This window comes from Bos javanicus, chromosome 6 (genome assembly GCF_032452875.1).
Source record: "Bos javanicus breed banteng chromosome 6, ARS-OSU_banteng_1.0, whole genome shotgun sequence".
NCBI classification, from domain to species: domain Eukaryota; kingdom Metazoa; phylum Chordata; class Mammalia; order Artiodactyla; family Bovidae; genus Bos; species Bos javanicus.
This window is the reverse complement of record NC_083873.1, coordinates 71244498-71263157: the sequence shown is the minus strand read 5'-3', so window position 1 is coordinate 71263157 and position 18660 is coordinate 71244498. Positions and strand designations below refer to the sequence as shown.

At 39.0% G+C, this 18660-nt stretch overlaps 1 protein-coding gene across 8 annotated transcripts in view; it reads left to right on the top strand.

Moving 5' to 3' along the window:
* Positions 1–1117: 1117 nt before the first annotated feature.
* The window catches only part of CLOCK (clock circadian regulator), a 111389-nt gene continuing 93846 nt past the window's right edge, over positions 1118–18660 (top strand). For 3 of the 8 annotated variants that reach the window (XM_061420199.1, XM_061420200.1, XM_061420195.1), the window contains exons 1-2: positions 1675–1763; positions 2722–2796. The gene's annotated coding sequence lies outside the window, so the exon portion shown is untranslated. Of the gene's footprint in view, positions 1462–1674; positions 1764–1816; positions 2584–2721; positions 2797–18660 lie in introns of those variants that run through there. The other 5 variants (XM_061420192.1, XM_061420201.1, XM_061420193.1 and 2 more) reach the window with 5 other exon arrangements.

The following is an 18660-nucleotide window of genomic DNA, read 5'->3' as shown; positions in this document are numbered from 1 at the left end:
TCTGCAGACTTAACTCCATTGGAAAAGAGATCACCCTTCTTAGTTAAATCCAAACTAAGGTAGAGGATTAACTCAAATGTATTTTCCTCTGGAGTCCTGCCCCAGCCAAATGGTCTGAGAGTGAAGAAAGGATAGTTCTCCAAAGGAAATGATCAGAATAGGGAATGAATGCTAAACAGGAAACAATGTCTACTAAAATCTTGTCTGCTATATGATGACTCTATCACGCTCTCCCATTCCGGACAGAATCCTCTGGTCTGATCTGAACAGTCCCTCAGTTTCGATGTTTTTTTTCTCTTGAGTACACAGCAAGAATCTTAAGTGTTCACTGAGATGAATGTTACCTTTGAGGGAGGATTTTATAGTCACAACAGTTTTTTTGAAAGAAGAAAAAAATGGCTTCTATTTCAAATTCAAAGAACAATCATTAAAATATGAAAACTACTAGGAATTAGGACTGTAGACTTTTTCCCAATAATTTTTAGCTACTGAAAGCTGCTTTCCCTTGTGGACCAACTGTCTTAACCATCAAGTAATTTCCCCCTAAGATAAGGGGGAAAATATTCACACGTTTTTCTACAAGGGAAGGAAGGTACAAGCTAGGATCCTGGTTTATCTCCCATCTTCCTTAAGGCTAGATAAAAATCTCCAAAGGAGCACGTCCGTTATCTTCTTTGGCCTCGGCCCTCCAGCCAAGGACTCATGTCCGGTCTCCCCAGGCCCACTCTCCAAAAAGAAGCGACTAAAGCAGTGCACTTCCAGGAGAAGAAAGAGGAGGAGTCTGGAGTGCCAGTCACCTTCACAAATGCCCTCTTCCCGTCCCAAGAGACGAAACGCAAGTGATGCCACCGGCTGAGAGGGAAAAGTCTTTTCGCCTGCCCGATTTTTTCCCCCTGGCATTGGCAAAGTGATTTGCTTTTCGAGAAAGACAAGGTCCCTTTTGGCTTCGGGATCCCTCATACAAGAAACTCTCCTCTGTCTTCGCTTCCCGCATCCAGGGTAAAAGCCAAAGCCACCCTGATCTGAACTCCCGGGACCCGCCGCACCCTCCGCAGCTAACCAGGCCCCGCCCCCCGCCCCCTGCTTTCCAGTAACCCGTGCGAGGAAAGGGGCGCCGGGGAGATCTCGGCTTTCCTGCACGCCCAGCGGCAGCCGCGGACCGCGCAGACGCGCAGCCCTAGGGAGCAGGAGTCTCCTCCGGCGCCCGGGATCCCCATCGCAGCTCCGAGCTGCCTAACGGAGCACATCGCATGCGCACCGAGACGCACCGGGGAAAGGGATAGTGAGGGGAGGGACGAACGAAAAGCGCCGGCAGTCGGAGCCCGCAGGGGGTCACTGACTACGCATGCGCCGGGAGGGAGCGCAATCACAGACTAGTCTTGCGGCTACCGGCTTAAAAAAGGAAACCCCCGAGACCGAGAGCGCGAAGGAAATCTGGCCGCCGACGCGTGCGCGCTCCCGGTGAGTGGCGCCCCGCCGGGTGGGCCTGGGGCCTGACGTCCGCCGGCAGGCTGGCCTGAGCGGCGCATGCGTGGTCCCGGTGCCGGTGGAGGAGGGGAAGGGAAGGGAGGGGGAGGAGTTGAGGGCGGCTGTAGCGGTGAAATTTTGGGGGGGTGGGTTGGGGGCGCCACTCAGCCTCAGGGTGCTGCTAAAGCTGGGAGCCGCAGCGCCTTCAGGACGCTGCAAGGCTAGTGGTTCCGAGTCGCCGCAGCTGGACTCCAGGGTGGGGGAGGGAAGAAGCCGGAGCCGCCGCAAGCCACACGGTGAGGGCGCCGGGAAGTGGGGGGAGCAGGAGGGCGGTGTGTGTGGGGCCGGGGGGCGGCGGCCAGGGGAGGGGCGGGCTGGCGCTGAAGCCCAAGTTTTGCTTATCGCTCGAGTGTGTCTTTTCTCGGGAGTTGGGGTGGAGGCCCGCCCCGTCTGAAGGGCCTTTCGGGACAGCTGGGGTTACCTGCGGGGCAGGGGCGGGATTGGGGTGCGCGGCGGGGCCGGGTGGCCGGAGCGCGCCCTTGGGTTGAGGCCGATTCGAGCGGCAGAGCGGCGGGGAGAGCCGAAGAGCCGGTGCGGAGAGGGCTTTCGCTGGGGACCCGCTAGGCCTTGTGACCCACTTTATTCCTGTCACAACTCGGGCACGTTTGGAGCGGCGCCCAATGGGGCGCCGGGACGGCCAGCTCCTCCGGGGAACCCCCGCCCTCCCGGCACCCGGCCCGCGCGCCGCAGCCCGCAGTCCGAGCGGCGGCCGCCGCCGCCCGTGGGCTGGTTCCGTTAGTGGTCGCGGTTCCGGGGCTGGGTCCCCGGGGAACGCGCTACTCCTCGCGTCCGACTGGAGCCGCTGCGCGGGTTCGAACGCTCCCGGGGCGGCGCCTGTCTTCCTTCCTTGAGTCCACTCGCGCCCGCCCGCTCCGGGTCACCACGGCGGCTGATTCTTATGGAAACCTTTCGCCTGCGAAGCTGGACTCTAGCTAGTCCTGGTGTGCTGGCCCCGGGAGTGTAATTTCCGACGCCTAGCGCCGCAGAGCTTACATTCTTGAGTGCGTTTTCGCTGGTGTACAAGTCGTCCTGTTGCTAATAGCAGAATCCTGACAGGTAAAAAAAAACCTCGGCCTCTGACTTGGGGAATGAAAGATCGAATCAGGTGGCAGTTGCTTGCTATTAGAATGCCACGCTATACGACTTGAAGGCTTTCTAACCTTAGAAAAGCAACAACAGTGTTTTCTTTTACAGTGAAAGAAAAGCACTAGAAGGAACTTTTAGTCATTGTTGATTTGGCCGTTACGCTGATGCCCCAATCAAAAAAAGGTAATTTCACTTGAAGTCTGCATTCTAATTTGTACCTTCATTTTAAGTGATAAAATTGGGCGACTTTTTCCTCTACCTGGTTGGAAAATAAACGTTCTACAAAGGATGTAATTTAAATAATGAGTTGTTTTGTCTGCTTTTAGATCTGGGGGGAGAAACTTAACTCAGATGTTAAGTAGTTAACTGTATAGAATGTCATTAAAGTTTAGCCTGAAGAAGATAGATGAAAGTTGTGGTAGTCATAATCAGCTGTGAAAAAGATTGAGGAAGCTTTGTGTGTAATGACATGGAAAGATCTCCAAAGTATGTTATAAAGTGAAAAAAACAAGATATAGGACAGCGTGAATAATGTGCTACTTTGTGTGATAACGAGGCACCCATGGAATAGGAATATAAATTTGTGTTTGTTTTTATAAGTATAAAGAAACTGGCGGGGCAGGATAGTGGAGAATTGATAATGGTTGGGTAGAGGGAGGAGTTGGAGAAGGAAATGGCAACCCACTCCAGTATTCTTGCCTGGAGAATCCCAGGGACCGGGGAGCCTGGTGGGCTGCCGTCTATGGGGTCGCACAGAGTCGGACACGACTGAAGCGACTTAGCAGCAGCAGCAGTAGCAGCAGCAGCAGCAGCAGAGGGAGGAGTAACCTGATGAGGGGATGGTGGGAAATGACACGTACACTGTATGCCTTTATATTTTAAAGTATTTGTGACTATATTAATTCGTAAACTAGATTAAACAAAAATCCTTCTCTCCAAAATAATTTGCTCAAAATAATTTCTTTCTTTCCTAATTTGTAGTAATTTTGGCCATTTTTAATATGGTTTCTCTTAGTGTTTTTTGTTTTTTTTTTAAGGGGACACGACCTAAACTTGACAGAAAGTTTTAAGTATGGCTGTCTAGGCTCCAAAGTGTTACAAATTTAACTTTTAAAAATGTTTAGTCATATTTTGCTAAAATATATGACATTATTTACATTTGACATTTTGGCTTATGCTGTGTTCAGAGCATAGTTTTTCCTGCTGCTTTTTTTCCCCCAGAAATCCTAGTTGTATACAATTTTACTTTTAGTCTTTTTAACCCCAAAGTTGTGATGACAAATAGTTGGAGAATATGAACTCTCCATTAAAATGACAATGGAATTGATTGTCTAGATAGTTTGCTTTTCAGATGGGGAAATACTTTCTCAAGGCAGTCAGACGTGAACTGCATGTAAATTTATATGTGTGTGCGTTTAGAGAGAGATCCTGTATATAGATACAGTACTTACAGAGAATTAAAATTGAGAGTCAATGTTCTGTTGGTGCAAACGCTGAAATTTTTTTACGACTTAATGGATTGCTGAAAACAGTATGTAATTTCAGGGGGGAGGGTACTCAAAATTCCTCTGGTGGCTAATATCATATAATCAGAGTAGTGAATGTTGAGTAGTGGGAGACAGTTGCTATGGGCATTTTTGTTGTGTAGCATTCCTTTTTATTTTGGAGGATAGGATAATTTTATTTCTCTTTGATCTGTAGGTCTCTGGTAGTCAAATTTCTGCAAATGGCATTTAATTTTCATTTGAATTCCATATAGATCTGTTCATTCTTTTTGAAAAACATTGTCAGTGTTCAGGAAAAATTTAAACATTGCAACGTATTTATAATAGGTGAAAGCGCTTTTTATATACTTCACTTCCATCTCATCTCTCCCCAGAGATAACTACTGTTACATTGTTATATAACCTTTGAGTTCTTTTTCTGTGTATTTACATTTACTTTTAATCTCAAAAATTAAGTTATCTTGATTGTCTGCTTTGTTAGTTTGTCTCTACTGTGAGCTCTGTTACTACTCTACAGGACAGGGAAATGACCTGGATTGGACATGTCAGAAAGTTAAGCAACTGAGCCTCTCGTGGTCCTCTGACTTGAACCTAAGCATGCTTTGTCTTTAAATGAGAGACATTGATTTACTTGGAAGGAATCCAGCTGGGGAAACAAGAGAAGAAGCTTTTTGGTCTGGTTTTTGGTTTAATGACAGCAGACAAGTTGTATACATACTTCTCAGAACATTACCTTTCTAATAGTTCCAGAGGTGTTTTTTGGTGGTTGTTTTGTTTTATTTTGTTTTTAAACTGAGCTGAGAATAATTACTAAGACTTCATTCTTTTTAGGTGATAGAGTTGGCTATTAGTCAAGACTCTCTACTAACCTGTGAGATACATAGAGGATGCAGTACAGTTGACCCTTCCCTGAAGAGTTGGACATGACTGAGTACACTGCTGCTGCTGCTGCTAAGTCACTTCAGTTGTGTCCAACTCTGTGCGACCCCATAGACGGCAGCCCACCAGGCTCCCCGTCCCTGGGATTCTCCAGGCAAGAACACCGGAGTGGGTTGTCATTTCCTTCTCCAATGCATGAAAGTGAAAGGTGAAAGTGAAGTTGCTCAGTCGTGTCTGACTCTTAGCGACCCCATGGACTGCAGCCCACCAGGCTCCTCCATCCGTGGGATTTTCCAAGCAAGAGTACTGGAGTGGGGTGCCATTGCCTTCTCCGGACTGAATACACACACACCCTTAAAAGAGCATGTGTGTAATGATTGTAACCCAAGTTAGGAAATGATAGATTCTGGAAGAAAAACATACCTAAGGTTGTAAGACTGTTTCCAGCTTTTTATTTTTGTGGGCATGGAGTTTGAATGAAGAGTAGAGATTTTTCATGACATTTAAAATAGGAAAGGATAAAGCAAATTTAGCTTGTCTTAGCTCTTACGGGGTAAGAAAGTAAGGAGTTAAGTTGTGTCCTCATAGCAGGCACTAACTGCTGGCTTATTTTTGTTTTTTTACTCTCTCCCACCAGAACCATTTGATGTTTTACTTGATAATTATAGCCTCTCTTAGATTTCAGGATTTGGAGAATAGGAGATTTAAGTCTGCTGGTTAACTGTTGTCTGCCATCTAATGTTTCAGGCAATGTTAGTATTAAAAGTAAATTGTTTTTTCCTATCATTTTTTTCCTCAAAGCACATATTTAATGTACTCGCTCCCCCATATTTTTACTTCTTGTGCTGTGTCAAATAAAATACTTATTTTCTGAAATATTTTAAACTGTGAAGGCAAACAGCATTATGGTGAAAAATCTGTCAAAGTTCCTCATTACAGCAAAATTACCTTCTATTGTTTGTATTTCTTTCCAGTTCTTTGCAGATGCATGAAGTTAAAAAAAAAAAAAAAGAAACTTTCATAGTTTCTTGCAGGCATTGTCCCAGTATTGTACTTTATATTTTATCCTTTTCTGAGTCTAAAATTTTAGGTGGCATTGAATGAATTATAGAAAACTTTTTAGTGTCAGAACAATTTAATCTTACTAATTGACTGTAGTTGTTAAAATGGCATTTATATTTATAGATTACTTTACAACCATCTGTTAGTCATTTTTATAGCTCTGTTGGGTGTAACTTCTGTGAATTAGGTGGGTAAGAGATTCCTGTTTTTCTCTATGCTTTTGATTATATGAATATTAGATTACCTAAGCTCATCCTTGTAAGTATAATCTCATCTTTGAGTTATTACTTGTTTTAAGTGTGTATTTCACAAAGATGTAATTCTACTTACTATTTTAAGTGTTAGAAGTTTACAGAAAAATCACTTTTAAAAAATAAATTTTTATGTATTATTTTTAACCTTTATAAGATACTGTTTAGAATGTGATTTACATTTTATTTCTCAGAAATATTTCTGAAAAACAGAGTAGGTATCTATGAAGCAGTTTGAACACACTCCATTAAAATTTAAGCTATAATATTTTTTACAGAGAGTTTGTTTGATTGCTTCAAAACTTCCTTAAAAGGAAAATCCTAATACTAAGAAAGAATACTTTCACCCAAAGAACTTACATTACCTTTCTGTAGGATTTCTGTGACATTTTATACAACTCTTAGGTATCTGTATCCTCTAGATTAAGTCAGGGAGAAAAACTGCTTAACCTATTTTCAATAGAAAATAGATATAATACTAAAGCCCAGTACAGTAGTTTCAATGTGTCTTCTGTTGTCATTTTTTGGAAGTTACATGTTTTCTCAGGTTTCTGTGACTATTTTGATAGCAACTGTTTTTTACTTTTTTCTTTTTTGTCACAAAAATAGGAAGATTTTAGGTGTTTATTTCTTCTGTTCATTTATTTTCAGTGACATGATCAGATCATTAAAATATCTGGTTTTATGTTGAATAAAGATTATTATTATTTATTGCCTGAAATTTAATAACAGCAAACTATTTTAACAAGATCTTAATTACTTACGTCTGTAGCTTGGTGTAGTGATTAAGAGTGCAGGGCTCTACAGCTAGCCTGCTTGGCATTCACATCCTGGCTTTATTACTAGTGATTGGACAAATGTTACCTCAATTTCTCATCTATGAAATGACAATAATGCTAGTTCATAATATTATGTGAGGATTAAACAGTACATACAAATTACTTAGAACAATGAGTATCATATAGTTAATTGTTCAATAAAAAATGTTAGCTGTTATTATTTCTGTTGTTTTGCTACTTTCATAGTGTGTACCAAACATGGCTCTTGTTTTTTGGGAGGAGAATCCTAATTTCCGTAAGTTGCTTAGAATTTTGTTTCTAGGTAGAGAATTTGAGAGTGTGTGTGTTAAGTCACTTCAGTCGTATCCGTTTCCTTGCAACCCCATGGACTGTAGCCTGCCAGACTCCTCTGTTCATGGGATTCTCCAGGCAAGAATATGGGAGTGGGTTGCCATTTCCTTCTCCAGAATTTGAGAGTACTTGACCTTTTTATGTAACTTAGAACAATGAAATGTTATTAGAAAATGTTGCCAAGATGCTTGGTATTGCATATTTCTCTGAAATCCCTTTGCCAAGTAGAGTTTTGAAAGACTGGTGATTTGTTTTTCCTATGTTGAAACCTAAATTTTAGTTGAAATAATATTAGAGGTTACTTTGGAAAAAACCCACAAATTAAAATGCAAAATGTTAGAACTCCGATTATATTTTATAACTTATATAGTTCTATAGAAATTTCATAGATTTTTATTAGATGCAGGAAGAGAAATGAGTAACATTAATTAATGGAAAAAGCTGTTTTCTTACTTGATAATTTTTGTCTCCATCAGAAGTGGTTGATGATATACTGTATTTTTCATTATAAAGGTGCCTGTTTCACGTAGAGTTTGTGTGAGACAAATTTATATTGTTTAGCCTCTTTTTGACTTGATCACATTATTATATATTTTTTTTGAGTCTTTTACTTGTCAGAGATGATCATTAAGATTTTTGGTTGTTTTTTTTTGCTTTGAAAATAGTTTTGTGGTTTTTATAAAAATGAATCTTGTTTCTTGGAAAAGAGTTGAAGTATTAAAAACTACAAAGAAAATCTGTGATTAAAAAAAATTACCCAAAATCCCAGGGATGAAGCTCTCTGTTAATACTTTTTTTTCAGCATTTTCTAGGGTAGTTGGGGTGTGTTTGTGTGTATACATGTATGTGTTAAAATTTTATGGCAAGTGGAATAAAATGCAGTTTTATAAACTACTTTTTTCCTCTCATCATGTTTTCTGAATATCTTTAGTTGTAAAGTTATATTTCATTATTTTTTATCTTTGTTGTTGTGTAGTCACTGAATTGTGTTTTCTCTCGCACCCCCATGGACTGTAGCTGCCAGGCTCCTCTGTCCATGGGATTTCCCAGGCAAGAGTACTAGAATGGATTGCCATTTCTTTCTCCAAGAGATCTTCCTGATCCAGGGATCAAACCCAAAGTCTCCTGTGTTGCAGGCAGATTCTTTTACCACTGAGCCACCAGGGAAGGCCTTTTTTTTTTTTTTTTATTTAGTTTTAGTTTTTTACTTGTTTTCAGTTGACCTTTGAGCAACGTGGCAGTTAGGGGCGCTAACTCTCTGCTTGATTGGAAAAGTAAAAAATCCACGTATAACTTATAGTTGGCCCTTTTTGTGGTTCCTCAGTATCCAGTGTTCCCCATTCTTTGATTCAAGCAATCACAGTTCATGTGGTTCTCAAGTATTTATTTACTGTTCGGAAAAAATCTGGGCACAGGTGGACCTAGGGAGTTTAAACCTGTGTTAATCAGGGGTCTATTATAGTTACATTTTTGCTAATAATAGCTGAGTTTGACTTCTCTTTGAATCATCTGTTTTGCATTCCTTTTTATCACTCCTGTTTTGCTCTTTTTTGTGTGTTAGTCTAATTTTTCCCCATTTTCCCTGTTAATTCGTTAGTTATACTTTCATTATACCATTAAGGGTTATTCTTGAGGTTGCATACAATAAGCATACTTGACTTACAATGCAAATTATTTATAATACAGATAGTTCAAATTATTACTTTTACCGTTCTCCAATAATGACTGTTTCTTACGCATTAACTCATATGCCAACCTTTTTGCATTATTACCATTCTGCATTTATTTATACTTTTAAACGCCAGAGAACAGTATGCTTTTGGACAATTTTTGTTCATATTTACCCTTTCCAGGGTTCTCCTTTCTTACATTTTCTGTGTTTCTGTCTGGGTTCTTTTTCCTTCTGTCTGAATAGCTTCCTTTAGTAGTATGTGTTTTAATACTGGTCTACCTGCTGACAGTGAATTTTTCCTTTTTTGTTTGTTGAAAACATCTTAATTTCACCTTTTTAAAATAATATTTTCACAGGGTATAGAACGCTACATTGATAGTTATTTTATTGTCTTCTTTCTGTTTAAGTCTTATTGAAGGTAATGTATCAGTGTATGTCTTGCTAATAATAATGTCTTCTATTTTTCTCAAAGGACTTCTCAGAATACTTTTTCTTCTCTTATTTTTTTAGCAATTTGATTGTGACGTGTTGAGGTGTGGTTTTCTTTGTATTTTGCTTAATATTCCTAGAGCTTTTTTGAATATGTAGCTTGGTGCCCTTTAGTTTTGGAAAGTTCTCTGTCATTACATCTTCAATTATTGCTTCTGCCTGTCTCATCCTTTATGGATTCTAATTTAAACATTTATTACACTCTATCTTCATGTTTCAAATGTCTCTTAAAAATTTTTTTTCTCTCCATACTTCAATTGGATATCTTATAATGAACTATCTTATAGTACACCAAAAACTACCTTATTTTTCTCCAAGTGAAAATGTTGTATTAATTTTACATTATAACTTTGAGTTTTAAAACATTCATTGATCCTGTTTTATAGATTTTTAATAAACTCCAGTTCTCTTGAACATACTGATTTTAATTGTGTACATACTTGTCTATTAAATAATTTCAGTATCTGCATCTTTCATTCATCTACATACATTGTTTTCCTGTTGATTGTTTTTCAGGTGGTTGTGGGATTCTTTCTCTCTGTACGTTGACAGGTGTTTCAAAGAACTTGCCCATTTCGTCTAAGTTGTTGAATTAGTAAAGTTGTTTATATCTTAAATAAGTGAAGTAAGTGAAGTTGCTCAGTCGTGTCCGACTTTTTGCGACCCCATGGACTGTAGCCTGCCATGCTCCTCCGTCCATGGGATTTTCCAGGCAAGAGTACTGGAGTGGATTGTCCTTTAAATAGCTGTAGAATATATTGTGAGTGTAATATCAGTATAATCTACAGAGATTTGATATCATTTCTGATGTTGATAATTTGTGTCTTCTGTCTTTTTTCCCTGATCAGTCTGGCTTGAGATTCATTAACTTTTATTAAGATCTTGAAGAACCAGCGTTTGGTTTAACTGATTTCCTCTAGTTCTCCTGTTTTTTGTTTCCTTATTCCTTCTCTGATCTTAATTCCTTTCTTTAACTTACTTTGAGCTTAGTTTGTTTTCTTTTTCTAGTTTCTTAAGATAGAAGCTGAGGTCATTAATTTGTGATCTTTTCCCCCTAATATATATGTGGTATAAATTTCCCTTAAATATTGCTTACCAGTTTTAATATATTTATATATATTTTATTTTCATTCAGTTCAGAATATTTTTTAATTTACTTTTTGATGTCTTCTTTGGCCGGTAGATTATTTATATTATTTAGTCTCCAAAAATTTGAGGGTTTTCCAGAGATCTGTTATTTTTAAGTTTATTGTGATGAAAGAATATACGTTTATAACTTGGATCTTTTTAAATTTGTTGAGATTTGTTTTATGGCCCAGGATATGATCTTAGTAAATGCTCCATGTGTGCTTGAAAATAATTTGTATTCTGTTGTTGGGTGGAGTGTTCTATAAATATCAATTAGGTCAAGTTGGTTGATTATTTTTGTTTATGTCCTGTAATTTTTGATTGAATGCCAGACATTGTGAATTAAAAAACAAAATAAAGCAAGCATTACCAAGTATGTTCTGCCAGAGGGTGTTTACTTTTTCTTTCAGGCAGATAGAATAGGGAGCCAGTCACTTTAATTTATGTGAAGGCTGGGTTGCTATTTGAGTAGTTTGGTGATACTCTTCTTTATGTTATTTATAGGGTGTGGTTTTCTAAGACTTTCATTTCAAAGCCTGGTAGTCTTTATCCCCTTGGTAGTGCCAAACATGGGAAATTTCACTTTGCTTCTCAAGTTTTTCAGTTATTATTTAGCTTTTTAACCCTGCATTGTTTAAAATTAAACAAATATCCTTGAGTTTGAGGTCCCTGCAAGTTTCCCATTTTTGTTACTTCAGCCTTGTGTGAACACCAAAAGCTTTCCTGACTTCTTGGTGCCTTAGCAGCAGCATTTCATACAGGCCAAATCTCAAGTTTTTCAGCCTTCACCCCATCCTATAATCTGGAAATACCCCCTGGGAAAAGACAACTGCAGATCATCTAAACACCTTGAAAAAATATCCCCTTCTTTGGAGTTGTAGACCTTATTGTCTCCCATGCTTTAAGGACATCTCTGTACTGCCTTTAAAAATATGATTTTTATAATTTATTTAGCTTTTCTAGTTGTTCTCAAGAAGGATATTGGCTTGCTGCAAACTGTTGCATCCTACTCGGATATAGACAACTCCTTGTTGCTGTTTTAATATTTTGGCTGTGGCTTGTGGGGTCTCAGTTCCACGACCAGGGGTCAGACTGAGGCCATGGCAGCAGTAGTGCCAAATCCCAACACTAAGCCACCAGGAAACTCCTTCCCTGTTGGTTTTTAAAGCTTCACAGAAGAACTAAATTTTCATGAGCAATTTTGTATTAAACATTCTTCTTGTAGGCTTTAGGTAGTGGGGTTTTAGTTTCAGACCTAGTAAAAAAAGCCAAATTTAAGAAAAAAAAAAGCAGATTTATTGGGATATAATTTTTATATGTTAAAATTCACTCAATGTAAGTATACATGTTGAATTTTCATAGATGTATACATTTTTGTGACCACTACCACAATCAAGATACAGAAAGTTCCTATCAACCTGAAAAGTTCTCTCTCCCTTGTTGTTGTTCAGTCGCTAAGTTGTATCTGACTCTTTGTGACCCCATGAGCTGCAGCATTCCAGGCTTCCGTGTCCTTCACTATCTCCTGGAGTTTGCTCAAACTCATGTCCATTGAATCAGTGATGCCATCCAACCATCTCATCCTCTGCTGTCCCCTTCTCCTCCCACCTTCAATCTTTCCCAGCATCAGAGTCTTTTCTAGTGAGTCAGTTCTTAGCATCAGGTGGCCAAAGTATTGGAGTTTCAGCTTTAGCATCAGTCCTTCCAATGAATATTCAGGACTCATTTCCTTTAGGATGGACTGGTTGGATCTCCTTGCAGTCCAAGGGACTCTCAAGAGTCTCCTCCAACACCACAGTTCAAAAGCATCAATTCTTCGGCGCTCAGCTTTCTTTATAGTCCAACTCTCACATCCATACGTGACCACTGGAAAAACCACAGCTTTGACCAGATGGACCTTTGTTGGCAAAGTAATGTCTCTGCTTTTTAATATGCTGTCTAGGTTTGTCATAACTTTTCTTCCAAGGAGCAAGTGTCTTTTAATTTCACGGCTGCAGTCACCATCTGCAGTGATTTTGGAGCCCCCCAAAATAAAATCTGTCACTGTTTCCATTGTTTCCCCATCTATTTACCATGAAGTGATGGGACCAGATGCCATGATCTTAGTTTTCTGAACGTTGAGTTTCAAGCCAGCTTTTTCACTCTCCTCTTTCACTTTCATCAAGAGGCTCTTTAGTTCTTCTTCACTTTCTGCCATAAGGGTGATGTCATCTGCATATCTGAGGTTATTGATATTTCTCCCGGCGATCTTGATTCCAGCTTGTGCTTCCTCCAGCCCAGCGTTTCTCATGATGTACTCTGCATATAAGTTAAATAAGCAGAGTGACAGTATACAGCCTTGACATATGCCTTCCCCAATTTGGAAGCAGTCTGTTGTTCCATATCCAGTTCTAACTGTTGCTTCTTGACCTGAATACAGATTTCTTAGGAGGCAGGTCAGGTGGACTGGTATTCCCATCTCTTTAAGAATTTCCTCCATGTCTTCCAATCCACAAACATAGATTGTCTTTTGATTTCTTTTAGCTATATTTTATAGTTTTCATTGTACATGCTTTCACCTCTCTGGTTAACTTTATTTCTACATTTTTTTTGGGGGGGTGCTATTGTAAATGTAGTTGTCTACTTAAATTTCTGTTTTGAATTGTTCATTAGTAATGTTTAGCAACAGAACTGATTTTTGAATGTTTGAGTTTGTATTGGGCAACTTTGCTAAAATCATTTATTTGTTTTAATCGGCTTTTTACATGTGAAATCTTTAGGGTTTTCTGCATATATGATCATACGATCTGTGAACAGAGGTAATTTTTTGCTTCATCCTTCCATATTTGAATGACTTTTGTTTCTCTTCTTGCCTAATTGCTTTAGCTAGGATTTCCAGCTCTATGTTGGATACAAGTAATGCAAATAGGTATCCTTGCTTTGTCCATAATTTTTCAGTTTTCTTTCAGTCCAGAAGCTTTCATTTTTTGTTATTGAATGATGTTAGCTATGACTATTTCATATATGGCTGTTGTTATGTTGAGGTGGTTTGCTTCTGTTTCTAGTTTGTTTAGTGTTTTTATTGTGAAAGAATGTTTGATGTTGTCAAATGCCTTCATTACTTGAAGTCATCTTCCCCACCATCTTCATTCGGTTGATGTGGTATATGACAGTGGTTGATTTTCATGGTTTAAATCATCCTTGCATTCTGGGTATAAATAACCACTTGATCATGGTGTATAATCCATTTAATGTGGTATTGAATTTGATTTGTTAGTATTTTGTCTGAGGATTTTTGCATCAGTATTCATCAGGAATATTGGTCTGTATTTTTTTTGTGTTGTGTCTTTTTCTGCTTTTGGTATCAGAGTAGTACTGGCATCATGAAATGAGGTGAAAATGTTCCTTCCTGTTTAATTATTTGGAAATGTTTGAGGAGGATTGGTATATTTTTTAAATGTTACGGAGAATTTTTTCCTGTGAAGCCACCTGGTCCTAGGCTTTTCTTTATTGAGATCTGCTTTTATTTCTTGGTTTATTGTCATTGTTCAGTCTCTCAGTTGTGTCCAGCTCTTTGCCACTCCATGGACTGCAGCATGTCAGGCTTCCCTGTCCTTCACCGTCTCCTGGAGCTTGCTCAATCTCATGTCCATTGAGTCAGTGATGCCATCAAACCATCTCATCCTCTGTTGTCCCCTTCTCCTCCTGCCTTCAATCTTTCCCAGCATCACGGTCTTTTCTAATGAGTCAGCACTTCACATTAGGTGGTACTGAAGCTTCAGCTTTAGCATCAGTCTTTCCAATGAATATTTAGGATTGATTTCCTTTAGGATTGACTGGTTTGGTCTCCTTGCTCTCCAAGATTATTCTCAAGAGTCTTCTCAAGCACCACAGTTCAAAAGCATCAGTTCTTCAGTGCTTAGCCTTCTTTATGGTCCAACTCTCACATCCATACATGACCACTGGAAAAACCATAGCTTTGACTATACAGACCTTTGTCAGCAAAGTAATGTCTCTGTTTTTCAATATGCTGTCTAGGTGTGTCATAGCCTTTCTTCCAAGGAGCAAGTGTCTTTTAATTTCATGGCTGCAGTCACCATCTGCAGTGATTTTGGAGCCCAAGAAAATAAAGTCTGTTTCCATTTTTCCCCCATCTATTTGCCATGAAGTTATGGGACCAGATGCCATTATGTTAGTTTTTTGAATGTTGAATTTTAAGCCAGCTTTTTCAGTCTACCTTCATCAAGAGGCCCTTTAGTCCCTCTTCGCTTTCTGCCATAAGGGTGGTGTCATCTACATATCTGAGGTTATTGATGTTTTTCTGGCAATCTTGATTCCAGCTTGTGCTTCATCCAGTCCAGCATTTCTCATGACGTACTCTGGATATAAGTTAAATAAGCAGGGTGACAATTTATAGCCTTGATGTACTGCTTTCCCAATTTTGAACTGGTCCATCGTTTCATGTCCAGTTCTAACTGTTGCTTCTTGACCTGCATACAGGTTTCTCAGGAGGCAGGTAAGGTTTATTTCTTGATTAATTCACTTTAAATTATTCTCTTGATTTTGCTGAGAGTGATGAGGATTTAGCTTACTTTTGCTGTCCTTAATCACTCATCTCTCTTCATCCCAAAGTTTGAAACAGTATAATGTTTTCATTTGGTACCTGTGCAGTTGTAAATAAAATGTTTCTTAGACATTATATTTTAAATTCCTACTATGTAAGATAAGGATAGTAGGGCCTTTATCCATTTCTCTATCTTGTCTTTTCTTCTCCTTCACTTTCATTTCTACCTTTTCTTTTGTGTTTGACCAGGTTGATCACATAACATTTTTTTCTGTTGTATAATGAGATTAAGACATTGCAGTGGGTAAGACTCCATGCTCCCAATGCAGAGGGCACAGGTTTGATCCCTGGTGGGGGAACTGAGACCCTGCATGCTGCATGGTATGGCCAAAACAAAACAAAAACATTCAGGCTTTTCAGTAGGTTGATTCTAAAAGCTGAACACAATAAATTACAGTTACTCATTGAGCTGTTTGTTTTTCATGAGTACAAAGTTATAATGGAACTCAAAAAAAATAGGATATCAAGGTAAGTTTGGTTATCTTAGGGCAAATTTTTTCACAATCATGCGACTAGTTTGCCTTATATTCTGAGTTGTTTGTTTAATCTTGTTCATCTTCACCTCCTGCAGTCTGTAATTACCTTTTTTTCTTTGGTAGAAATGTTTCCTGCTTGAATCACAGTATCTTATTTGTTGAAAGGAATCCCTGGTTTTCCTAGAGACATCCCTTTTAGAGTTTTCCTACTTCTTCCTTCAGTCTTCGTAAGAAGGAAGCCTGCTGAGTATCTAACATTCTGAGATATTCTTCCACTGCATTTCTGGGTTAGGTTTATTGTTCCTTAGATATCGCATCTTCCTGTTTCATGGCATTCTCCTTCTTTTTGCTGGAATATGTTCCAAATTAACATCAATATACAGGATACTTAAGATGAAACATTCTTGAATGCCTAAACATGGCTTTTACCTGGTTCATAATTGCTTGATAGTTTGAGTGTAGAAATTTAGATTCAGAGTGAATTTCCTTTTGAACTTAGGAGCTTTTCTCTGTTCTGTTTAGATCAAGATGGTAGGAAATCTGATGCTACTCTGAGTCTTGTTATATTTTTATAACCCTTTCCCTCTCTCTCTTTGGAAACTTTAGTATCTTACTGTTGTCTTTGTAGTTCTGGAATTTTATAGTTACATATCTAGGTATATGCCCAGTAGCTCACTGTGTCTGACTCTTTTTGCGACCCCATGGGCTGTAGCCTGCCAGGCTCCTCTATCCATGGAATTTTCCAGGCAAGAATATTAGAGTGGTTGCCATTTCTTCCTGCAGGGGATCTTCCCAACCCAGGGATCGAACCCACATTGCCTGTGTCTGCTACATTGGCAGGTGGATTCTTTACCATTGTGCCCTCAGTGAAGCCCTGTGTCTAGGTATGAGTTGTTATTCTATCTGAACTCTCTGGAGTTGATAGACCTTTTCCGTTGAAATGCTGGTGTTTCCGTTCAGGTATGGGAAATGTTCTCACTGTTTTTTGGTAATATTTCTTGGTTTTCTATGTTCTTTCACTTTGGAATGCTCATCAGCAGAATATTGGCTTTCTGGTTTGATCCTTATGTCATATCTCTTATGTTTTCTGTCATTGCCTTTTTATTCCTTATTTTTACAGATTTCTTTGGCTATATGTTCCTGCTTTTCTGTGAATGTCTGTAAGCAGATTGTAAGTATTCCAGTACCTTTGCTTATTTTCTGTTTGTATTATTTCAGGAGGCAACATGGTGTAGTTGTTAAAAGCATATATAATAGAACTAGACTGCTAGACTGTGTCTGTTAAGATTCCAGCTCCACTACTTAATAACCATATGACCTTAGGTAAATTATTTAACCTTTCTGTGCTCTGTTTCTGAACTATGAAATGAGGATAACTACTTTGTGGGCAAAGGAGTTCATATTTGTAAAGTATTTACAACAATTCTGGGTGTTGTAAAATCTGTATCATTGTAGCATTCTGTTTTTGTTTCATTGAATGCAGTTTCTTTAGGAGTGTCTTAAGGATATTTTAATTGTTTAATTCTTTTCTTCTGTACCTGAATACTTTGTGAGTCTTCTGGGGTTAATTTATTATTTACCTTTGTCTTTTTCTAGCTGTGGTTTTTCCTCATATGAAATTACATAGTTGACTCATCTATATTGCTACAGGAATGTCTTGATGACTTCCTATAGCTACAGTTGGGGTGTTTTTTTCTTGTTGGATAGGTGGGATTTTTTCCTAAGTGCTTTCTCTGTTTGAAAAGACTGGTTGGTAATTCTTAGTACATAGATGGAGTGTCTTGTCTGCTGGCAAGTTTAGGTTTAGAGCAGAAGAGCAGGGGACCTATTGTGATTCTCAGGAGCTTTCTATTTGTCGTATTGACAACAGACATGGCTAGGCACTAACATTCCTCTGGTTTCTTTATGAGCAGGTTGCCAGATTTCTGCTAGATTTCTTTAGAAAAGAGTGGCACAGTTTTTGGCTTAGGGGTGCCACTGGGCCTTGCCTAGCCAAGGAATGGGTGTAGAGAAAGGAGACAGGTAACTTTTTCCTAGGTCACTAGTATTCAGCCTCTTTATCTGCTAACTCGAGTCTAGAGTCTCAGAATGATGGACTCAGGCCTCCATGGTAGTCCCTGTGTGTGTGAATTTTGCACTGTGCTTTCCCTAGTTTTGCTTAACCTGTTAACACACTTTGGATCTTCTTTCCATTCTCTAGAAATCTACTGTGTCATTTCATCCCTTCATAACTTCCTACTCCATTCTTTTCATTGTTTTATAGATCTTAAACTTTTTGTACTTCTGTGCTGTCTTACCAGTAGGCATTCCAAAGGTGAAAGTGAGACAAAACTGTCATCATTATCTTTCATTCTTCAGGTTTTCTTTTTTTAAGGAAAAAAAAAAAAGAATGAAAGGAATTGTCACTTCACTTCTAAATACTTCTGTAGTTAAAAAGTTCTGATTCAAACAATATAAAAACATATTTTGTCTTCTTTTCCTTTTATTTTTATTTTTTTAATTTTATTTTATTTTTAAACTTTACATAATTGTATTAGTTTTGCCAAATATCAAAATGAATCCATCACAGGTTATGTTTTTAATACCTCTAAGTGTTAGCTGCTCAGTCGTGTCCAACTCTTTGTGAGCCCACAGACTAGCCCACCAGCTCCTCCGTCCATGGGATTTCCGAGGCAAAAATACTGGAGTGGGTAGCGATTTCCTTCTCCAGGGGGTCTTGACCCAGGGATCAGACCCGGGTCTCTCGCATTGTAGGTGGATTTTTTACCGCCTCAGCCACCAGGGAGGGTAAAATATTTCTATATGTTTTTTAAAAAGTAAAGATATGTTCTTACATAAACTCTATCATATCT